The 22,900-nt window shown below is 46.2% G+C and overlaps 11 non-coding genes across 11 annotated transcripts; 5 read left to right on the top strand and 6 right to left on the bottom strand.

Moving 5' to 3' along the window:
• The first annotated feature begins 716 nt into the window (after positions 1-716).
• On the top strand, positions 717-789 carry TRNAV-AAC (transfer RNA valine (anticodon AAC)). The gene has a single exon. It is a non-coding gene; the product is annotated as a tRNA-Val (tRNA).
• A 5,844-nt stretch (positions 790-6,633) lies between these two features.
• TRNAV-AAC (transfer RNA valine (anticodon AAC)) lies at positions 6,634-6,706 on the bottom strand. The gene has a single exon. It is a non-coding gene; the product is annotated as a tRNA-Val (tRNA).
• Positions 6,707-6,835: 129 nt separating this feature from the next.
• Positions 6,836-6,926, top strand: TRNAY-GUA (transfer RNA tyrosine (anticodon GUA)). The gene is given in 2 exon segments: positions 6,836-6,872; positions 6,891-6,926. It is a non-coding gene; the product is annotated as a tRNA-Tyr (tRNA).
• A 446-nt stretch (positions 6,927-7,372) lies between these two features.
• On the top strand, positions 7,373-7,444 carry TRNAE-CUC (transfer RNA glutamic acid (anticodon CUC)). The gene has a single exon. It is a non-coding gene; the product is annotated as a tRNA-Glu (tRNA).
• Positions 7,445-12,898: 5,454 nt separating this feature from the next.
• Positions 12,899-12,971, bottom strand: TRNAI-AAU (transfer RNA valine (anticodon AAC)). The gene has a single exon. It is a non-coding gene; the product is annotated as a tRNA-Ile (tRNA).
• Positions 12,972-13,097: 126 nt separating this feature from the next.
• On the top strand, positions 13,098-13,188 carry TRNAY-GUA (transfer RNA tyrosine (anticodon GUA)). The gene is given in 2 exon segments: positions 13,098-13,134; positions 13,153-13,188. It is a non-coding gene; the product is annotated as a tRNA-Tyr (tRNA).
• Positions 13,189-15,695: 2,507 nt separating this feature from the next.
• TRNAV-AAC (transfer RNA valine (anticodon AAC)) lies at positions 15,696-15,768 on the bottom strand. The gene has a single exon. It is a non-coding gene; the product is annotated as a tRNA-Val (tRNA).
• A 126-nt stretch (positions 15,769-15,894) lies between these two features.
• TRNAY-GUA (transfer RNA tyrosine (anticodon GUA)) lies at positions 15,895-15,985 on the top strand. Its single transcript is given in 2 exon segments — positions 15,895-15,931; positions 15,950-15,985. It is a non-coding gene; the product is annotated as a tRNA-Tyr (tRNA).
• A 2,167-nt stretch (positions 15,986-18,152) lies between these two features.
• Positions 18,153-18,225, bottom strand: TRNAV-AAC (transfer RNA glycine (anticodon ACC)). The gene has a single exon. It is a non-coding gene; the product is annotated as a tRNA-Val (tRNA).
• A 3,202-nt stretch (positions 18,226-21,427) lies between these two features.
• Positions 21,428-21,499, bottom strand: TRNAG-ACC (transfer RNA glycine (anticodon ACC)). Its single transcript has one exon. It is a non-coding gene; the product is annotated as a tRNA-Gly (tRNA).
• A 1,016-nt stretch (positions 21,500-22,515) lies between these two features.
• TRNAD-AUC (transfer RNA valine (anticodon AAC)) lies at positions 22,516-22,588 on the bottom strand. Its single transcript has one exon. It is a non-coding gene; the product is annotated as a tRNA-Asp (tRNA).
• Positions 22,589-22,900: the final 312 nt, after the last annotated feature.

Genomic DNA, 22,900 nt, shown 5'->3' with positions numbered 1-22,900 from the left:
ACTTGGCATCGAACCCGGGTCTCCGGGGGTGGCAGATATTCACACTAACCACTACACCACAGAAGGGGCCTCTCGAACGCCCAAAATCTCACGCGTGCAAACTGAGGCGCAGAGGTCCTGTGCACAGTGCATCGGCCCAACTCCGCTCGGATTTGGATCGCTACGGAGCACGTGAGTAAGTGGGAGACAGGCGGAACGAGCGAGACAGGCGTGGGGAAAGAGAGAGACAGCGAGGAGTGCGGGTCTGCACTCCAGTCAAGCAGTCAACCAAGCGAAGTCGTCTTTTGCACCGTGCAATGCACTGGTGCATGCAGCCGGAGAGGCCGTGATATAGACGATCTTCTACCCTCAAAAATACCAACAAATATCACGCGATGTTCTTCGATAAACAAAACACAATATACCATCTCACAATTCGGTAGCTGGAACTATAATATGATCCAGGAAGCATGGGCATAATGTACAGCATTGCCACATCTCCAGTGAATACTTACTGTATCATTGTGTGTTTTCTTTAAGTGCTGTCTATGAAATGTGAACTCTCATAAGTGAATACTTACTACAAGCGAACCCTTATTACTTAAGCGTTCCTAGTAATGTATAAGTGTTGTCTATGAATTCAGCCCTGACTGACTGATTGACAGATTGGTCGCTTTTGGCACGTAACCGCTGAGATTGCTATAGTTCACCAAATGTGGAAAATCTAGCGGCTCTGTGTTTCCTTGGTGTAATGGTTATCACATCCGCCTAACACGCGGAAAGTCCCTGGTTCGATCCCGGGCGGGAACAGAGAGTTTCTACATTGTATTACCAGGAATAATGCTACGGCTCGTTAAACCTCTAACTACGTTTTGAGTTACTCGTGACTGAAGAAATGCGCAGTTATTTCTTTTTTGTCCGCCTCTGTGGTGTAGTGGTTAGTGTGATTAGCTGCCAACCCCCGGAGGCCCGGGTTCGATTCCCGGCTCTGCCACGAAATTTGAAAACTGGTACGAGGGCTGGAACGGGGTCCACTCAGCCTCGGGAGGTCAACTGAGTAGAGGGTGGAAGTGGTTTTCCGTGATTTTCCACTTCTCCTCCAGGCCGGGATGGTACCTAACTTAAGGTAACGGCCGTTTCCTTCCCTGTTCCTTGCTTATCCCTTCCAATCTTCCCATCCCCCATGAAGATCCCCGTTCAGCATAGCAGGTGAGGCCGCCTGGGCGAGGTACTGGCCATTCTCGCCAGTTGTATCCCCCGACTCAATGTCTCACGCTCCAGGACACTGCCCTTGAGGCGTTAGAGGTGGGATCCCTCGCTGAGTGCGAGGGAAAAACCAACCCTGGAGGTTAATCAGATTAAGAAAGAAAGAAAGAATTCTTTTTTGGTGGGGAAGTAGCTGAAGTAAATCATTAAACTTTCTAATTAGCCCTATTTATATTGTATGATGTGTATGTGTGTGTCTGGAAGGTGTGGAGATGGATATCCTAAGCCTGTGTTCGGATAGTGAAAGATCATGCCTATGAGATCTTGCATTCACTGAGCTCTGTAACATAACCAAGGGTTAATAAAGGTTGTGATATTCCGAGCATAAATAAGGGCAATGCTCAAAAAGAAAATATTAATGATTGATCAAGTTAATAACTAGGTTCTATATACAACTGGAGGTCCTGTGTTTTATGATCATTGAGTGTCAGCTTGTTTTTTCTGATGGGGGCAGATTTATTGGTTGAGTGTGGAGTGTGATGAACCTCTCACTCAATGCCTGATGTACAATAAAGGAATAAAACACGTTACTACAACCATTAATACTTACTTAAATATCCGAACTAACCACGCATGCAATATCCATTCGTGGGAAAATGGAAAGTGCTAGTGGCTTTACGTCGCACCGACACAGATAGGTCTTATGGCGACGATGGGATAGGAAAGGCCTAGTAGTTGGAAGGAAGCGACCGTGGTCTTAATTAAGGGACAGCCCCAGCATTTGCCTTGTGTGAAAATGAGAAACCATCATTAGTGCTGCCGACAGTGGGATTCGATCCCACTATCTCCCGAATGCAAGCTCACAGCCGCGCGCCCCTAACCCCACGGCCAACTCGCCCGGAAAAAAGAAAATGGAAAGAGAGTCACAATCTGTGAGCACGGGAACCAGTTTTGGGATGGTAAGTGGATTAAGAAAAATTCGAAAGAATATTCTGCCCTACAAGATATAATTAGTGATGATATATTTCTGAAATATCGTAGTCATACAAATGAATGTCCACATACTGGCAGTCTGGAATGTCTTCATGACAGACTGAAACAGCTTCCTAAGAGAGTGCACCTAAGTTTTGTGGAAATGATCGCAACTCTTGACCACAATGCCCTTGAAAAGAACGAAATGGCATGTGCAATTGCGGTATTTTCGAATGTATCGACGGAGTGGATGTATAATAGAAAATGCAATAAGAGAACTGTCGAGTGGCGACAAAATATAATTTATCAAATAATCGACGACATGCCTCATAACAAATGCACCACCTACATCATTCCAGGCGTAACGGACAAAGAAGACCGTCCACACAACGTTGGGTCACTGTCCAAGGTAAAAGCGAGTAAAGAGAAAGCTGAAGAAAGGCATTTCTCCAGCGTTGCTTATCGCTGAGTGACGTCATTATCGCAGGCTCGTAACTCGAGAACTATTTCTGTTATCGATGTTGAATTTTCACCATTTTATTTGCAGACTTACGGAATTATATTTTTCTATGACGAGATTTTTGAGTAGAGAGCTTCTTTAATCATGCGAATGCCACGTATAGTACCTCAATGCCGGAACAGTTTGTAATGCGTTGCAAACATTTTTGAAATTCACAAAAATACTTCAAGAACCAAAAGACTATTTTACTCAGAAAATGATTTATATTAAAGACATGAAATTTGCATAGTGATTCCAAAAATGTTCACTCCATTTTTCCTGAACACAAACACGTGGAATCATCAGACAATAGTTTCCTTTTCTGCCAGGACTCATAGGCCTCCAGAAATGGTGCAATTTTTGGAAACATTCTCGGTGGATCCGACAGTTGAAAAAGGTTTGCATTTGCCTGGTGTGAAAATGGGTAACCACGGACTACTACGCAGTTGCCAACACCTCGCGCTGGCTGGTTAGCCACTCCCCCAACAGCTCATTTCTGACACAGTACGATAGACCTAAATCTTCATCTTTATGTCATATTCAACTCTAGCTTCGCTACGGAATTCTACATTGTATACAGAATTCTAGGTTAGGTAGTGTACACGTTGTGAGTAAGATTGTATTAAATTGCATAGCTCTTAACGTTACCCCAGAAACGTGATGGGGAAGTCACCATACGTCTTTTCTCATGTGAAGACTAGGTTAAGGAGTTTTCATTATAATGGCAGACACTCACGCTCCAGTTGCCTTTTAACATCCTCAGTGGTTTTCCCAACTGAAATCAACATAGGTCATTACAATGACATCAGTAGGAATGTCGCAATTAAAAGCACTGCTATCATATGAAATACCCGATCAAATGACAAACCATACATTTTCTCACTTTTAACAAACAGTACTCTGATCAGACCGCAGACATCCGTTCAGTGTGCAAAAAGCAAAGTCACCTCCGTACAGGCCATGAAGGCCCTTGGAGGAGTGGAAAGTAAAGGCTTCCACCATTGTTAACCTCGGCACGTGATGGGGTGGAGTTGTTAGCTCTACGCCCGGCCGCCTTTGCCCCCAGGAATTAACCTGGTATTCATTTTTGGTGTAGGGTGTGTGAACCTCAGGGCCATATGCACCTCCGGAAGTGGAAATCTCGTTTCTTAAATTTTACGACTTCCTGACGGGGATTCGAACCCACGTTCTTCCGTCAGTGTGCACATTACTCTATCCAATCAGAGCCTCAGAGTACGGATCGAATAACTGGTGTACTATGATGGACTAGTGTGTTATGTACCAACAGTATCAGAAAATGTATGAACCAGAGGAATGACATGCTAAAGAAGAAAGTTATCGAACTCTTCCGCTATTCCCCGCCAATCTTCAGGCAGGCTGTTATACTCGGTGCCCAGCAGTAATCCAATATATCGGAGATGAGTAGCAGCAGAAGAGATAAAGAAGATCACAACAAATGGTGGTCAATGCAATCAATCAATCAATCAATCAATCAAACAATCAATACTGATCTGCATTTAGGGCAGTCGCCCAGGTGGCAGATTCTCTATCTGTTGTTTTCCTAGCCTTTTCCTAAATGATTTCAAAGAAATAGGATTTTTATTGAACATCTCCCTTGGTAAGTTATTCCAATCCCTAACTCCCCTTCCTATAAATGAATATTTGCCCCACTTTGTCCTCTTGAACTCCAACATTATCTTCATATTGTGACCTTTCCTACTTTTATAAACGCCATTCAAACTTATTCGTCTACTAATGTAATTCCACGCCATCTCTCCGCTGACAGCTCCGAACATACTACATAGACGAGCAGCTCTTCTTCTTTCTCTCAATTCTTCCCAACCCATACATTGCAACATTTTTGTAACGCTAATCTTTTGTCGGAAATCACCCAGAACAAATCGAGCTGCTTTTCTTTGGATTTTTTCCAGTTCTTGAATCAGGTAATCCTGGTGAGGATCCCATACACTGGAACCATACTCTAGTTGGGGTCTTACCAGAGACTTATATGCACTCTCCTTTACATCCTTACTACAACGCCTAAACACCCTCGTAACCATGTGCAGAGATCTGTACCCTTTATTTAGAATCCCATTTATGTGATTACCCCAATAAAGATCTTTCCTTATATTAACACCTAGATACTTACAATGATCCCCAAAAGGAACTTTCACCCCCATCAACGCAGTAATTAAAACTGAGAGGACTTTTCCTATTTGTGAAACTCACAACCTGACTTTTAACCCCGTTTATCAACATACCATTGCCTGCTGTCCATCTCACAACATTTTCGAGGTCACGTTGCAGTTGCTCACAATCTTGTAACTTATTTATCACTCTATAGAGAATAACATCATCCGCAAAAAGCCTTACCTCCGATTCCATTCCTTTACTCATATCATTTATATATATAAGAAAACATAAAGGTCCGATAATACTGCCTTGAGGAATTCCGCTCTTAATTATTACAGGGTCAGATAAAGCTTCACCTACTCTAATTCTCTGAGATCTATTTTCTAGAAATATAGCAACCCATTCAGTCACTCTTTTGTCTAATCCAATTGCACTATTGTTAATCAATTTTATGAGCTTTCGATTTTGTAGGCCTTCACATTTAGTTTTCTTCCGACTCTGAAATACCACTCCTATCATAATTGGTACGGTAAAATTGAATAACACATAAATGATCGGAAATTGTATTCTCTATAACTTTTGTTATGTAGTACTTTTCGATAGGACCAATAACAACGTATTTTAAAATTAAATTTTAGCCGCTTTGCCCTAAACTAAAATTTCATGCACGGGGCGAGTTGGCCGTGCGCGTAGAGGCGCGTGGCTGTGAGCTTGCATCCGGGAGATAGTAGGTTCGAATCCCACTATCGGCAGCCCTGAAGATGGTTTTCCGTGGTTTCCCATTTTCACACCTTCCAACTCCTAGGCCTTTCCTATCCCATCGTCGCCATAAGACCTATCTGTGTCGGTGCGACGTAAAGCCCCTAGCAAAAAAAAAAAAAAAAAAAAAAAAGAAATTCAGCCATGGTAAATAACATTGTTCATAACTTAGACTGTAGTTTCTCTTTCCCCCATTCTATATACCGACTTTCATTAAATTACGTTTACCCATTTTTCGAGATCGACGTTTATATGGCGTTTATATTCTAAATTCATGAATATCTGTTATCATATCCGGTACGTAAAAAATGTATAAGACATTTAATTTAAGTTATGTAGTATTTATCGATATGACCACTAATAACACTCCTTCCTTCATCTATTTACCCTCCAGGGTTGTGTTTCCCACGCACTCAGCGAGGGATCCCACCTCTCCCGCCTCAAGGGCAGTGTCCTGCAGCGTGAAGCTTTGGGTCGGATGATGAAACTGGGTACAAGGACCAGTACCTCGACCAGGCGGCCTCACCTGCTATGCTGAACAGGGCCCTTGGTGGGGGATGGGAAGATTGGAAGGGATAGACAAGGAAGAGGGAAGGAATCGGCCGAGGCCTCAATTTAGGTACCATCCCGGCATTTCGTGGCTGAGCCGGGAATCGAACCCGAGCCTCCGGGAGTGGCAGCTAATCACACTAACCACTACACCACAGAGGCGGACTATTTAACAACAACTGTGGTACAATCTATGGATGGAGGACGAAGAAAATGCTAACCCCACTAAGAAGTTACGTATATCTCGAGTACATCATCGTCAAGTAGACGTACAAATTATAACACGCCCTTGCTCTTCTGTGGCTGTTACTGGTTCTGTTTGGTCATTCTGTAATTAAAACTTCATTCCTACCGGGCGGCGAATCGAACCCGGGTCTCCCGCGTGACAGGTGGCGATACCGAGCAGACAACTGCTGAAGAGACCAGTATAGACTCCAATAAGGAAGTACCCACGTACTCCTGTGAGCTTAGCTGTGTGGGACACGAAACCTTGCCTATAAATCAGTTCACTATTAAATAACATGGAGAAAAAGTACTGTTTCCGCCCGGGATCGAACCGGGGACCTTCCGCGTGTTAGGCGGATGTGATAACCACTACACCACGGAAACGCACAGTGCCAGCTGTTCACAGTTAATGTTGGTTTAATGCCAGACGAAGCCCGTGAGCGATACACCAACACCGTATTATATGATCATTCAGAGCGATAAGTCCAAGGAGAGAGCGAATGTAGGACAGCTCCTCTGGTAGCTCAGTTGGTAGAGCGGTGGACTGTAGTTGGCAAAGATATCAGACATCCATAGGTCGCTGGTTCAAATCCGGCCCGGAGGAATATTTTAAGTTCAAGGAAACCGCACCATAGAACTATTGCCTCGTAATCGTTGGAAGGGATAGACAAGGAAGAGGGAAGGAAGCGGACGTGGCCGTAATTTAGGTACCATCCCGGCATCTAACCACACTAACCACTACACCGCAGAGGCGGACCCTCTAACAGTGTTCACAGGGGAAAAGTAGAATTTAATCCGGTCAAGAGATACACATATTGTTCTTTTATGAAGGGATATTCTCTGAAACAACTGGAAAGAAGCTAACTACAGTATAATGACCAGTACTTATTAGTTCCCCTTGTTCGGTGAGGATGGTGATGTTATAAGAAAGAGAACGGTCTTTAAAAAACTAAAGATTGCTCATAGTCACTTAAGTGTGCGTGTTGTGTTGTAGAGCGCGTCTCGAATGTAACCATTCAACTTGACAGCGGATGGCCATATGTACGCAGGTCCGGTATGGTCTAGTGGCTAGGATACCTGGCTCTCACCCAGGAGGCTCGGCTTCGATTCCCGGTACCGGAACTTTTTATTCCTGTGTTGGAATGGGATAAGATGTAGTTCAACATTCTAACCAACAAGGTTAGCGCAATATCCACGCCAGCTCGAAGCTGTTTCTCTTTCAAAACTCACCATTGCCCGGCTCATCGAGCAGGTCCGGGAGGTGGTTGCGGCATTTGGAGCGTTTGCCACAGTTTGTTCCCTACTCTGTGACACTGGACGTCAGCTGAAGAGCTGCTCTATTTGATTCCCCTCCACGTTTCGACAACAGATGAACACATATCTCAGTGCTTGGAAGAAGTGATCGAAAACACGGGCTTCAGAACGAAAATCTGTTATGACCGGACCTTAAACAAGCTTACTCTGACGGCTGCTGGAGAAGGTCCGAAGTGCAGGTATTGTCTTCTTCACAGAGAAAATATTTCTGTGAGAACGGTTTCACTTAACTGCCAATGTAAATTTTCTAGCAATACCGGGCGTCGTTCCCGAATCCCCGAGTACGACAGCTAATGGTGTTAACCGTACCGAGCTCGATAGCTGCAGTCGCTTAAGTGTAGCCGGTATCCAGTAATCGGATATAGTTTGTTCGAGCCCCACTCCCGGCAGCCCTGAAGATGGTTTTCCGTGGTTCCCCATTTTCACACCAGGCAAATGCCGGGGCTGTACCTGAATTAAGGCCACGGCCGCTTCCTTCCACTTCTTAGGCCTTTCCTATCCCATCGTCGCCATAAGACATATCTGTGTCGGTGCGACGTAAATCGAATAGCAAAAAAAAAAAAAAGAAAAAAGTGTTAACTGTTGCGCTACATAGGTGAATATGCACACTGAGTCTCTGGGAAACTTATTTCTCGAGGATATGGAAAGTGACTATGGCTTAGCCGTCCTCCCTGTGGTGTCGTGGTTAGTGTGATTAGATGCCATCCCCGGTGGAACGGGGTGCACTCAACTGAGTAGAGGGGGGTCCGTTTCCCACCTCAGGTGGTTCTGTAAAAGTTGCGCCGAGTAAAATTTGCACCGTGGAGATTCCCCGCCGGGAGTAGATGTGGTTTGACAGCTGTCTTAACCCGGCACTACTCGCTAGGTCTTTACGTGCGTCGTTACTCGCTAGTGAGCGGAGCGCTCACCTTTACGTTTAAAGGCTATACGCGCGTGTTCGATCCCCACCGTTAGCTGTGCTGAGAATAGTTTTCTGTTAACGCGTCCAGGCAAATGCCGGGGCAGATTCTGTTCATAAACTACAGCCGATTCCTTCCACCTTCATTCACCATAATTTATTTCATCTTTATTAGCTCCTCAACTAAGGTTGGCGTCAGGAAGGGCATCTGGCCGTAAAACAAGCCATTTAAACTGATCTCACAGAATTCAATAAACGAAATTTCCTCTCCTTCCCAAAACTTGCAGACACTCTGAAACACAGTTATGATCATTTTCGTAAACATCATCTGTTTCATTTCTTTCAGTTTCTTTCTTCAAGAGCACTTTTTCCTCCGTTTCAGCCAACCACGAAAGTATCTGATTAGTGGATGGCATTGTAACTTGTATATATTGTCTAACAACAGTCACAGTATAAAGATTTCACATTAAACACAAGCATGAAACAAACCCTGACTTATTACGAAGCGCGAAATGTAAGTAGCACAGTTACTCGCTACTGAGCGCACCGCTCACCAAACATACACTACTGTGCCTAATAATGAATTGCGGGTGTTTGTTTTCAAAGATAATGAAAGTGACTGCCACATCCCCTTCATAACAATCTGTTAGAAAGGTACAGGGAGTTTCAAAGTTGGAGGTCTTGTAACATTCCAACAAGAAGCAATAAAGTACGAAGGTGAGCGCCGCGCTCACCATGCGAGTGACCGCGGATTCCAACTGCTGCCTGCGCAGCACCACAGACGCTTATTTTCAGGTCCAGCGAATGGTGTGAATATCTGTCGTACTGTGATTTTGAAATTAATATATATAAAATGTTATTCACTCTATCATTGTTGGTTTCTTGCACATTTAGAAGACCTGCATCGTAAATATATCAGTGTGTGAAGTGTGTATAACTACGTAGTTTGACTTTATTTACAAACCAAGTATCGAAACATGGAATCAGCCTCTCAGTCTTATGAAGAATATCCACAGCCTGTTTGTAGCTATCATCATCATCATCATCATCATCATCATCATCTGTTTACCCTCCAGGTTCGGCTTTTGCCTCGGACTCAGCCAGGGATTCCACCTCTACCGCCTCAAGGGCAGTGTCCCGGAGCTCAGACTCGTGGTCGGGGATACAACTGGGGAGAATGACCAGTACCTCGCCCAGGCGGCCTCACCTGCTATGCTGAACAGGGGCCTTGTGGAGGGATGGGAAGATTGGAAGGGATAGACAAGGAAGAGGGAAGGAAGCGGCCGTGGCCTTAAGTTAGGTATCATCCAACCACTTCGAGGATGGCTGAGGTGGGAATCGAACCCACCTCTACTCAGTTGACCTCCCGAGGCTGAGTGGACCTCTTACCACTTTTCAAATTTTCGTGGCAGAGCCGGGAATCGAACCCGGACCTCCGGGGGTGGCAGCTAATCACGCTAACCACTACACCACAGAGGCGGACTTCATTTCATTTGCCATCCATTAATCTCTGTCCGCAAAAGCACGTCAGATCTCGCATTCGGCAGTATTTTCTTCCTTTAGCTGCATTTCATTCTTCATTCATTCTATTCCCGACCCTGTCAGCTACAAACAGGCTGTGGATATTCTTCATAAGACTGAAAGACTGATTCCATGTTTCCACACTTGGTTTGTAAATAAAGTCAAACTACGTAGTTATACACATTGCACCGACTGATATAAATACGATGCAGGTTTTCTAAATGTGCAAGAAACCAACATTGATACAGTGTATACCGAGCTCGATAGCTGCAGTCGCTTTAGTGCGGCCAGTATCCAGTATGCGGGCGATAGAAGGTTCGAACCCCACTGTCGGCAGCCCTGAAAATGGTTTTCTGTGGTTTCACATTTTTACACCAGGCAAATGCTGGCGCTGTGCCTTAATTAAGGCCATGGGCGCTTCTTTCCCACTCCTAGCCCTTTCCTGTTCCATCGTCGCCGTAAGACCTATCTGTGTCGGTGCGACGTAAAACAACTAGCAAGAAAAAAAAAAAGATAGCGTGAATAATATTTTTAATATATTCATTTCAAAATCTCAGTACTACAGATATTCACAGACATTCCTTGAACTTGGAAATAACCCCCTGCGGTGCAGCGCAGGTAGCAGATGCTTAAGACAGCTGTCAAACAACTTCTACTCCCGGCGGGGAATCTGCACGACGCAAATTTTACTCGGCGCAACTTACACAGAACCTAATGACCACTGCGCAAGTTTTACTGATTTTAACTTGGCGCAAGTTTTACGACACCCTTCAGGCATTCTGGAAGTGGTTTGTCCGTGGTTTCCCACTTCTCCTCCGGGCAAATGCCGGGATGGTAGCTAACTTAAGGCCGCGGCCGCTTCCTTCCCTCTTCCTTGTCTGTCCCTTCCAATCTTCCCATCCCCCACAGTCTGAAGCTCCAGGACACTGCCCATGAGGCGGTAGAGGTGGGATCCCTCGCTGAGTCCGAGGGAAAAACCGACGCTGGAGTGTAAACAGATACAGAAGTACCTATAGTTTCTTTATCACGGAGGTAACTCCTTGCTTAGGCCGAGTCAGCCCATTATGTTACCGGCACAAGCCGAACCTTCCTAAATGGATGTTTTTTTTAAATTTGCTATTTTGCTTTACGTCGCACCGACACAGATAGGTTTTAATGCTGCGATGGGACAGGAAAGGCCTAGGAATGGGAAGGAGGCGGCCGTGGCCTTAATTAATGTACAACCCCAGCATTTTCCTGGTGTGAAAATGGGAAACCACAGAAAACCTTCTTCAGGGCTGCCGACAGTGAGGGTCGAACCCATTATCTCCTGGATGCGAGCACACAGCTGCGCGCTCCTAACTCCACGGCCAACTTCCCCGGTGTAAATGGATGTAACAATATAGACTAATAATAATCTGGTCAAAGAGAGTACCACTACAATTCGAATGAAAATATAGAATTATTTCTTAAACAGCACTACATAATTGTTAATTTGCAAAATCTCCACGTTGTCTTCCTATTCATCTTCATCTGGCTGTATTACGAGCCTTGATTCTAGTTAATGGTACATTTTTGTTGATTGACTTCTTAAGGCAATGTTGACAGTGATGTACGTCAACAATCATTCATCATTGTTTTGAAATGCAAGTAGCTCAGTCTTGAAATTTAACCCAGCTGTGTGCAGTTAAAGGCCGGTGACCACCTCTCTCTGCGACGTTGCTACATAGTGTACATAGGCCGTAGTTAGAGTGCACATTATTTGAGTTATTTTCGATGTCGTATTCCTTTCTTGATCGACTTGAATTGTCACTTGTTGTGCTAGATGTTTACATAAAACGTATTATACAGGGCGAGTTGGCCGTGCGGTTAGAGGCGCATGGCTGTGATCTTGCATCCGGAAAATAATGGGTTCGAATCCAACTGTCGGCAGTCCTGTAGATGATTTTCCGCGGTTTCTCATTACACCAGGAAAATGCTGGAGCTGTACCTTAATTAAGGCCACGGCCGCTTCCTTCCAACTCCTAGGCCTTTCCTATCCCATCGTCGGCATCAGACCTATCTGTGTCGGTGTGACGTAAAGCCACTACCAAAGAAAGAAAACTTATTACACCAGTAGCGCCAACTTCGGGCATTATATCTCGAGAAGTCCGCCTCTGTGGTGTAGTAGTTAGTGTGATTACGTGCCACTCCCGGAGGCCCGGGTTCGATTCCCGCCTCTGCCCCAATATTTCAAAAGTGGTACGACGACTGGAACGGGGTACACTTAGCCTCGGGAGGCCAACTCAGGCATCCTCGAAGTTTCACACTTGTTCTCCTGGCAGATGTCGGGATGGTACATAACTTAAGGCCACGGGCACTTCAGTAACTCTTCCTTGTGTATCCCCTCCACCTGTTCAATATTAGAACTAATATCACTTAGGTTGTCTCCATTCATTTTGGACAGCTTGTACTTTTACCATTATTTATTTATTTATTTAACATCAACTGAGGTACAATTTATGGATGCAGGATGAACAAAATGCAAAACCCACTAAGAAGTTACGTATCTCGAGTACATCATCGTCAAGCAGAAGAACAATTCGTAACACGCCCTTGCTCTTCTGTGGCTCTTGCTGTACTGTTTGGTCATTCTGTAATTATAACTTCATTCCTACCCGGCCGCGAATCAAAACCGGATCTCCCGCGTTACAGGTGGCGATACCGAGCAGACAATTACAGAAGACTCCAGTATAGACTCCAATAAGGAAGTGCCCACGTAACCCAAACCTTCCTTAATTCCAAGTTCCTGTAAACATAGCTGTGTAGGACATTGCCTATAGGCCTATATCTTTTCACTATTAAATAACATGGAGAAAAAGTACTGTTTCCGCCCGGGATCGAACCGGGGACCTTCCGCGTATTAGGCGGATGTGATAACCACTACACCACGGAAACGCACGGTGCCGTCAATGCACAGTCAATGTTGGTTTAATGTCAGACGAAGGCCGTGAGCGATACACAAACACCGTATTACATGATCATTCAGAGTGATTTTAAGCAGAGAGCAGATTTAGAACAGCTCCTCTGGTAGCTCAGTTGGTAGAGCGGTGGATTGTAGTTGGCAAAATTATCAGATATCCATAGGTCGCTGGTACAAATCCGGCCCGGAGGAATATCGTAAGTTCAAGGAAACCGCACCTTAGAACTATTTCCTCGTAATCGTCACTTATTCTTGCAATTAATTTGAGTGAGTTGCTTTGCGTCCGCCTCTGTGGTAGTGGTTAGTGTGATTAGCTTCTAACCCCATTCGGGATGGTACCTAGCTTAAGGCCACGGCGCTTCCTTTCCTCTTCCTTGTCTATCCCTTCCAATCTTCCCATCCCCCTTCAAGGCCCCTGTTCAGCATACCAGGTGAGGCCGCCTGGGCGTGGTACTGGTCATTGTCCCCAATTTCATGCCCCGGCCCAAAGTCTGAAGCTCCAGGGCACTAACCTTGAGGCGGTAGAGGTGGGATCCCTCGCTGAGACCGAGGGAATGACCGACCCTGGAGGGTACACACATAAAGAAGAAGACGTAGTAGTAGATGAAGAAGAAGAAGAAGAAGAAAATAAGTTGCTTTGCTTTTTTTAAAGCTTTCCTGCAAATATCATTTGTAATTTTTGGCAATTTTAAGAGTTCGAGGAGTCTCATTATGGACTTCCGAGATGGAGCTGGTGAATTCGAATCCCATCGTCGGCAGCCCTGAAGATGGTTTTCAGTTGTTTCCCATTTTCACACGACACCACGGCCGCTTCCTTCCCTCTTCCTTGTCTATAACTTGTCTTCCCATCCTCCACCCCAGTTGTATCCCTCGACCTAAAGTTTCAAGCTCCAGGACACTACCCTAGGATCCCTCACTGAGTCCGAGAAGAAACCAAGGGTAAACGGATTCTGTCCGCCTCTGTGGTGTAGTGGTTAGCGTGATTAGCTGCCACCCCCGGAGGCCCGAGTTCGATTCCCGGCTCTGCCACGAAATTTGAAAAGTGGTACGAGGGCTGGAACGGGGTCCAGTCAGCCTCGGGAGGTCAACTGAGTAGAGGTGGGGTCGATTCCCACTTCAGCCATCCTGGAAGTGGTTTTCAGTGGTTTCCCACTTCACCTCCAGGCGAATGCCGGGATGGTACCTAAATTAAGGCCACGGCCGCTTCCTTCCCTCTTTCTTGCCTATCCCTTCCAATCTTCCCATTCCTCCATAAGGTCCCTGTTCAGCTTAGCAGGTGAGGCCGCCTGGACGAGGTATTTGTCATACTCCCCAGTTGTACCCCCCGACCAAGAGTCTGAAGCTCCAGGACACTACACTTGAGGCGGTAGAGGTGGGATCCCTCGCCAAGTCCGAGGGACAAACCGAACTTGGAGGGTAAGCAGATGATGATGATGATGAAACGGATTCGTCTTCTTATTATTAATCTGTTTACCATTCAGGGTTATTTTTTTCCCTCGGACTCAGCGAGGGATCCCACTTCTACCGTCTCAGGGGCAGTGTCCTGGAGCTTCAGACACTCTGTTGGGGGATACATCTGGGGAGGATGACCAGTACCTCGCCCAGGCGGCCTCACCTGTTATGCTGAACGGGGGCCTTGGTGGGGATGGGAATACTGAAAGGAATAGATAAGGAAGGGGGAAGGAAGCGGCCGTGGCCTTAAGCTAGGTACCGTTCCGAATCGAAAACATCTCGACTCTGTTGACCTCCCGAGGCTAAGTGGATCCCGTTCCATCCCTCATACCACTTTTCAAATTTCGTGGCAGAGCCGGTAATCGAACCCTGGCCACCGGGGTTGGAAGCTAATCACACTAACCACTACCACAGAGGCGGACGCAAAGCAGCTTACTAAAATTAATTTTTCTACTTATTTCTTAATCTGCTTACCCTCCAGGGGTGTCTTTTCCCTCGGACTCAGCGAGGGATCCCACCTCTACCACCTCACGGGCAATGTCCTGGAGCTTCAGACTCTGGGTCGGGGAATACAACTGAGGATGATTACCAGTACCTCGCCCAGGCGCCTCACCTACTATGCTGAACAGGGGCCTTGGTGGGGATGCGAATACTGAAAGGGATAGATAAGGAAGAGGGAAGGAAGCTGCCGTGGCTTTAGGTTAAGTACCATCCCGGCACTTGCCTGGAGGAGAAGTGGGAAACCACGGAAAACCACTTCGAGGATGGCTGAGGTGGGAATCGAACCCACCGCTACTCAGTTGACCTCCCGTGAGTGGACCCGTTTCAGCCCTCATACCACTTTTCAAATGTCGCGGCAGAGCCGGGAATCGAATCCGTGCCTCTGGGAAGAAGAAGAGGAAGAAGAAGAAGAAGAAGAAGAAGAAGAAGAAGAAGAATACATCATCGTCAAGCAGAAGTATAATTCGTAATACGCCCTTGCTCTTCTGTAGCTCTTGCTGTACTGTTTGGTCATTCTGTAATTATAACCTCATTCCTACCCGGCGGTGAATCAAACGCGGGTCTTCCTCGTGACAGGTGGCGATACCGAGCAGACAATTGCTGAAGAGACCAGTACAGACTCCAATAAGGAAGTGCCCACGTACCACAAACCTTCCTTCGTTCCAAGTTTCTGTGAGCTTAGCTGTGTGGGACATTGCCAATAGGCCTACATCTTTTCACTATTAAACAACATGGAGAAAAAGTACTGTTTCCGCCTGGGATCGAACCGGGGACCTTCCGCGTGTTAGGCGGATGTCATTAGCACTACACCACGGAAACGAACGGTGCTGTCAAAGCACAGTTAATGTTGGTTTAATGTCAGACGAAGGCCGTGAGCGATACACAAACACCGTATTACATGATCATTCAGAGTGATTTTAAGGAGAGAGTAGATTTAGAACAGCTCCTCTGGTAGCTCAGTTGGTAGAGCGGTGGATTGTAGTTGGCAAAATTATCAGAAATCCATAGGTCGCTGGATCAAATCCGGCCCGGAGGAACATTTTAAGTTCAGGGAAACCGCACCATAGAATATTTCCTCGTAATCGTCACTTCATCATCATCATCATCATCTGTTTACCCTCCAGGTTCGGTTTTTCCCTCGGACTTAGCGAAGGATCCCACCTCTACCGCCTCAAGGGCAGTGTCCTGGAGCGCGAGACTCTTGGTCGGGGGATACAACTGGGGAGTATGACCAGTACTTCGCCCAGGCGGCCTCACCTGCTATGCTGAACAGGGGCCTTGTGGAGGGATGGGAAGATTGGAAGGGATAGGCAAGGAAGAGGGAAGGAAGCGGCCGTGGCCTTAAGTTAGGTACCATCCCGGCATTCGCCTGGAGGAGAAGTGGGAAACCACGGAAAACCACTTCCAGGATGGCTGAGGTGGGAATCGAACCCACCTCTACTCAGTTGACCTCCCGAGGCTGAGTGAACCCCGTTCCAGCCCTCGTACCACTTTTCAAATTTTCGTGGCAGAGCCGGGAATCGAACCCGGGCCTCCGGGGGTGGCAGCTAATCACGCTAACCACTACACCACAGAGGCGGACAATCGTCACTTAATCTTCCAATTAATTTGAGTAAGTTGCTTGCGTCCGCCCCTGTGGTAGTGGTTAGTGTGATTAGATTCCAACCCCGGTGGCCAGGGTTCGATTCCCGGCTCTGCCACGAAATTCGAAAAATGGTATGAGGGATGGAACGATGTCCAATCAGGTTCGGGAGGTCAACTGAGTAGAAATGGGTTCGATTCGGGATGGTAACTAGCTTAATGCCACGGCGCTTCCTTCCATCTTCCTTGTCTATCCCTTCCAATCTTCCCATCCCCCTGCAAGGCCCCTGTTCAGCATACCAGGTGAGGCCGCCTGGGCGTGGTACTGGTCATTGTCCCCAGTTTCATGCTCCGGCCCAGAGTCTGAAGCTCCAGGGCACTAACCTTGAGGCGGTAGAGGTGGGATCCCTCGCTGAGACCGAGGGAATGACCGACCCTGGAGGGTACACACATAAAGAAGAAGAAGAAGAAACAGAAGAAGAAGAAGAACAATAATAATAAGAAGACTATGTATAAGAAGAAGAAGACGAAGAAGACGAAGTTGCATTGCTTCTTTTTAAAAGCTTTCCTGCAAATATCATTTGTAATTTTTGGCAATTTCAAGAGTTCGAGGAGTCTCATTATGGACATCCGAGATAGAGATGGTGAATTCGAATCCCATCGTCGGCAGCCCTGAAGATGGTTTTCCGTTGTTTCCCATTTTCATACGAAACCAGGCCCGCTTCCTTCCCTCTTGCTTGTCTATAACTTGTCTTCCCATCCTCCACACCAGTTGTATCTCTCGACCTAATGTTTCAAGCTCCAGGACACTGCCCTAGGATTCCTCACTGAGTCCGAGAAAAAACCAAGGGTAAACGGATTCTTCTTCTTATTATTAATCTGTTTACCATTCAGGGTTACTTTTCTCCCTCGGACTCAGCGAGGGATCCCACTTCTACCGTCTCAGGGGCAGTGTCCTGGAGCTTCAGACACTGGGTCGGGGTATACCACTGGAAAGGATGACCAGTACTTCGCCCGGGTGGCCTCACCTGCTATGCTGAACAGGGGCCTTGGTGGGGATGGGAAAACTGAAAGGGATAGATAAGGAAGAGGGAAGGAACCGGCCGTGGCTTCAAATTAGGTACCAACCCGGCATTTGCCTGGAGGAGAATTGGGAAACCACGGAAAACCACTTCCAGGATGGCTGAGGTGGAAATCGACCCCACCTCTACTCAGTTGACCTCCCGAGGCTGAGTGGACCCAGTTTCAGCCCTCGTACCACTTTTCAAATTTGGTGACAGAGCCGGTAATCGAATCCTGGCCTCTGCGAGAAGAAAAATACATCATCGTCAAGCAGAAGAATAATTCGTAACACGCCCTTGCTCTTCTGTTGCTCTTACTGGTTCTGTTTGGTCATTCTGTAATTATAACCTCATTCCTAGCCGGCGGTGAATCAAACCCGGGTCTCCCTCGTGACAGGTGGCGATACCGAGCAGACAATTGATGAAGAGTCCAGTATAGACTACAATAAGGAAGTGCCCACGTACCCCAAACCTTCCTTCATTCCAAGTTCCTGTGAGCTTAGCTGTGTAGGACATTGCCTATACATCTTTTCACTATTAAATAACATGGAGAAAACGTACTGTTTCCGCCCGGGATCGAACCGGGGACCTTCCGCGTGTTAGGCGGATGTGATAACCACTACACCACGGATACACACGTTCTCCGCTATCCACAGTTAATGTTGGATTCTTGCCTGACGAAGATAGTGAGCGATACAGTTGAACACCGTATTGCACGATCATTGAGAGTGATAAGTTCAAGGAGAGAGCGGACGCGAAGCAGACCCACTGGTAGCTCTTGGTAGAGCGGTGGACTGTACTTGGCAAAGGTATCAGATATCCGTAGATCGCTAGTTCTACTCCTACCCGGGCGAATATTTTAAGTTCAGGGAAACCGCACCATAAAACTATTTCCTCGTAATCTCACTTATTCTTGCAATTAAATTGAGTAAGTTGCTTTGCGTCCGCCTCTGTGGTAGTGGTTCGAAATTTAAAAAGTGGTACGAGGGCTGGAACGGGGTCTACTCAGCCTCCGCAGGTCAACTGAATGGAGGTGGGTTCGATTCCCACATCAGCCATCCTCGAAGTGGTTTTTCGTTTTTCCCACTTCTCCAGGCAAATGCTGGGATAGTACCTTACTTAAGGCCACGGCCGCTTCCCCTCTTCCTTGTCTAATCCCTTCCTATCTTCCCATCCCCTTGTCATCCTCCCCAGTTGTATCCCCCGACCCAGAGTCTGATGCTTCAGGACTCTGTACTTGAGGTGGTATAGGTGGGATCCCTCGCTGAGTCCGAGGGAAAATCAGACCCTGGATGGTAAACAGATAAAGAGGAAGACAACATCTTCAAGCAGAAGTATATATGGTAACATGCCCTTGCTCTTCTGTGCCTCTTACTGGCTCTGTTTGGTCATTCTGTAATTATAACCTCATTCCTACCCGGAGGCGAATCAAACCCGGGTCTCCCGCGTTACAAGTGGGGATACCGAGCAGACAGTTGCTGAAGAGTCCAGTATAGACTCTGTTACGGAGTTATCCGTGGAAGTCAGAGGTGAAAGAAGCTGCGGGCTGGAATGGGTCTAACTAAAAGTTCGAAAGATGAATTAAAATTTCAACAAGGTTATATTTTCAAAACTTAACAATGGTGACATAGAATTTTGAGCGTAGAACAAATAACAACAAGTTAAATCAGGTACACAACCAAGAGAAAAATTTAAACAGTTTCCAATAGGGGGAAATAACAAAGAAAATCAGGTACAATGCCGCTTTACAAGAAGACAACAGTTAAGTGGTCTTTACAAATTCTGGGCTACGGGCCCAAATTCACCAATCTCTGAGCTCTCAGCTCAAAATCACAAAACACCAAAGGGCAGAAAACCCTTAATTACAAGGAGCATTAGCTCCCAACCTTACATTTCAAGCCTCTCTAAGGCAGTTTTACCACAACACCATAAAGAGCTGACCCGCTTTCGATCTTTCAAGCCTATAAAGGCAATAACAAACTTTTACGCAAACTGCCATCAAGGCATAATAAAGAAACAGGGGTATCTAGTACCCAGTCCACTGGGCCTTAGTGTGCAAATACCAGGTTAATTTAAATGGCCCAAAACAAAAAGGATGGAGGCGTGAATTTGCACTCCTAAATCTACATTTATAAAACTAAGTGGCTCTAGGCCGATACACAGGGGCTAATCCCAAGCTAGGGAGGTGACTCGTATGAGAAAACTTTAATACATTAAGGAAGAGAAGAAACGGTTACGAAAACGTAGTCACCGCAATTTCAAATGAAGGGGAGCTCGAGAGGGTAAAGCACTCTCTATCCCCGAATTAAATTTCAAGAAAATTTATGTTTACCAGGAAAAGGGTTTACATGTTTAATACTTTACATATGAAAGGTTTCGAACCCTCCCCGAGAGTTAAACTGCTGAGCTAGCACCGCAATTTCAAATGAAGGGGAGCTCGAGAGGGTAAAGCACTCTCTATCCCCGAATTAAATTTCAAGAAAATTTATGTTTACCAGGAAAAGGGTTTACATGTTTAATACTTTACATATGAAAGGTTTCGAACCCTCCCCGAGAGTTAAACTGCTGAGCTAGCACGAAATAAAGATGTAAAAGGCCATTATCTTGTTGGAGATCTGTTACCCGAAGAAAGAGGCGCTTCCCGCCCCCTGCTACATATCCACCCACTAAGCTAGATATTACTGAAGTGGCCCGGAGACAAGAAAATCAGCAGTTTTTATACCCTCGTGGAAAGTTCGAGAACTATCATGAATGATAACAACCCGCCCTCAAAATTTTATTGGCTACAGTACACAGTTCGTTCGTTCGTTCGTTCGTAATCTGTTTGCCCTCCAGGGTCGGTTGTTCCCTCGGACTCAGCGAGGGATCCCTCCTCTACCGCCTCAAGGGCAGTGTCCTGGAGATTCAGACTTTCGGTCGGGGATACAACTGGGGAGAATGACCACTACCTCGCCCAGGCGGCCTCACCTGCTATGCTGAACAGGGGCCTTGTGGAGGGATGGGAGGATTGGATGGGGCAGGCAAGGAAGAGGGAAGGAAGCGGCCGTGGACTTAAGTTAGGTACCATCCCGGCATTTGCCTGGAGGAGAAGTGGGAAACCACGGAAAACCACTTCCAGGATGGCTGAGGTGTGACTCGAACCCACCTCTACTCAGTTGACCTCCCGAGGCTGAGTGGACACCGTTCCAGACATCGTACCACTTTTCAAATTTCGTGGCAGAGCCGGGAAACGAACCCGGACCTCCGGGGATGGCAGCTAATCACGCTAACCCCTACACCACGGAGGAGTACTTGAGTACACAGTTACATACAAAATTGGAGAAGAAAGCCCCGATAGGCCGAAAATTAATTACAGAAATACCTCATTGGCTACATTAAAAAAAAAACAGGCGGAAACAAAGGATTAATATTGCCAACCCACAAATGACAGAACAAAATTTAGTAAAGACACATTTGATGAACACAAAATTTCTTCAAGAAAGTTCATTCCTTCACAATAGAGTGCATAATCATAGTTTTTTTTCTTTTTTGGGTAGAGACCACATCTCGATCAATGAAGAAAAAAAGCAAATCAAAAACACACAGTGACATCTTCTGATAACATGTACAGTTAGATCAGTTTTTAAAGTTCAGAGCTTCTCCTGTAGAGGAGTTTCAATTGGCGCAAAATTTGAACTTGCGTCGTAGACGTTTACCGCCACGTACAGACTCCAATAAGGAAGTGCCCACGTACCCCAAACCTTCCTTAATTCCAAGTTCCTATAAGCTTAGCTGTGTGGGACATTGCCTATAGGCCTTCATCTTTTCACTATTACATAACATAAAGAACAAAGTACTGTTTTCGCCCGGGATCGAACCGGGGTATTCCGCGTGGTAGGCGAATGTGATAACCACTACACCACGGAAACGCACGCTTTCCGCCATGCACAGTTAATGTTGGATTCTTGCCTGACGAAGATAGTGAGCGATACAGTTGAACACCGTATTGCACGATCATTGAGAGTGATAAGTTGAAGGAGAGAGCGGACGCGAAGCAGATCCTCCGGCAGCTTTTGGTAGAGCGGTGAACTGTATTTGGCAAAGGTATCAGATATCCGTAGGTCGCTGGTTCAAATTCCACCCGGGGGAATATTTATATTCAGGGAAATGCACCATAGAATTATTTCCTCGTCATCTCACTTATTCTTGCAATTAATTTGAGTAAGTTGCTTTGCGTCCGCCTCAGTGGTAGTGGTTAATATGATTAGCTTCCAACCCCGGTGGCCAGGTTTCTAAATTTGAAAAGTGGTACGAGGGCTGGAACGGGGTCTACTCAGCCTCCGTAGCTCAACTGAGTGGAGGTGTGTTCGATTCCCACATCAGCCATCCTCGAAGTGGTTTTAGTTTTTCCCACGTCTCCAGGCAAATGCCGGGATAGTACCTTACATAAGGCCATGGCCGCTTCCCCCTCTTCCTTGTCTAATCCCTTCCCATCTTCCCATTCCCTTGTCATCCTCCCCAGTTGTATCTCCCGACCCAGAGTCTGAAGCTTCAGGACTCTGCACTTGAGGTGGTAGAGGTGGGATCCCTCGCCGAGTCCGAGGGAAAGTCAGGCCTGAACGGAAAACAGATAAAGAAGAAGACATCATCTTTAAGCAGAAGTATAATTCGTAACACGCCCTTGCACTTCTGTTGCTCTTACTGGTTCTGTTTGGTCATTCTGTGTTTATAACCTCATTCATACCGGGCGGCGAATCAAACCCGGGTCTCCCACGTTACAGGTGGGGATAGACAATTACTGAAGCATCCAGTATAGACTCCAATAAGGAAGTGCCCACGTACCCCAAACCTTCCTTAATTCCAAGTTCCTGTAAACTTAGCTGTGTGGGACATTGCCTACAGGCCTACATCTTTTCACTATTAAAATAACATGGAGAAAAAGCTCTGTTTCCGCCCGGGATCGAACCGGGGACCTTCCGCGTGATAGGCGGATGAGATAACCACTACACCACGGGAACGCACGCTCTCCGCTATCCACAGTTAATGTTGGATTCTTGCCTGACGAAGATAGTGAGCGATACAGTGAACACCGTATTGCACGATCATTGAGAGTGATAAGTTAAAGGAGAGAGCGGCCGCGAAGCAGATCCTCTGGTAGCTCTTGGTAGAGCGGTGGACTGTAGTTGGCAAATGTATCACATAACCGTAGGTCGCTGGTTCAAATCGCAACCTGGAGAATATTTTAAGTTCAGGGAAACCGCACCATACAACTATTTCCACGTAATCTCACTTATCCTTGCAATTAATTTGAAAAAGTTGCTTTGCGTCTG

The sequence above is a fragment of the Anabrus simplex genome, chromosome 8 (assembly GCF_040414725.1).
Source record: "Anabrus simplex isolate iqAnaSimp1 chromosome 8, ASM4041472v1, whole genome shotgun sequence".
NCBI lineage: Eukaryota > Metazoa > Arthropoda > Insecta > Orthoptera > Tettigoniidae > Anabrus > Anabrus simplex.
The sequence above is the reverse complement of the archived record's forward strand: the minus strand, read 5'-3'. Positions and strand labels throughout refer to the sequence as shown.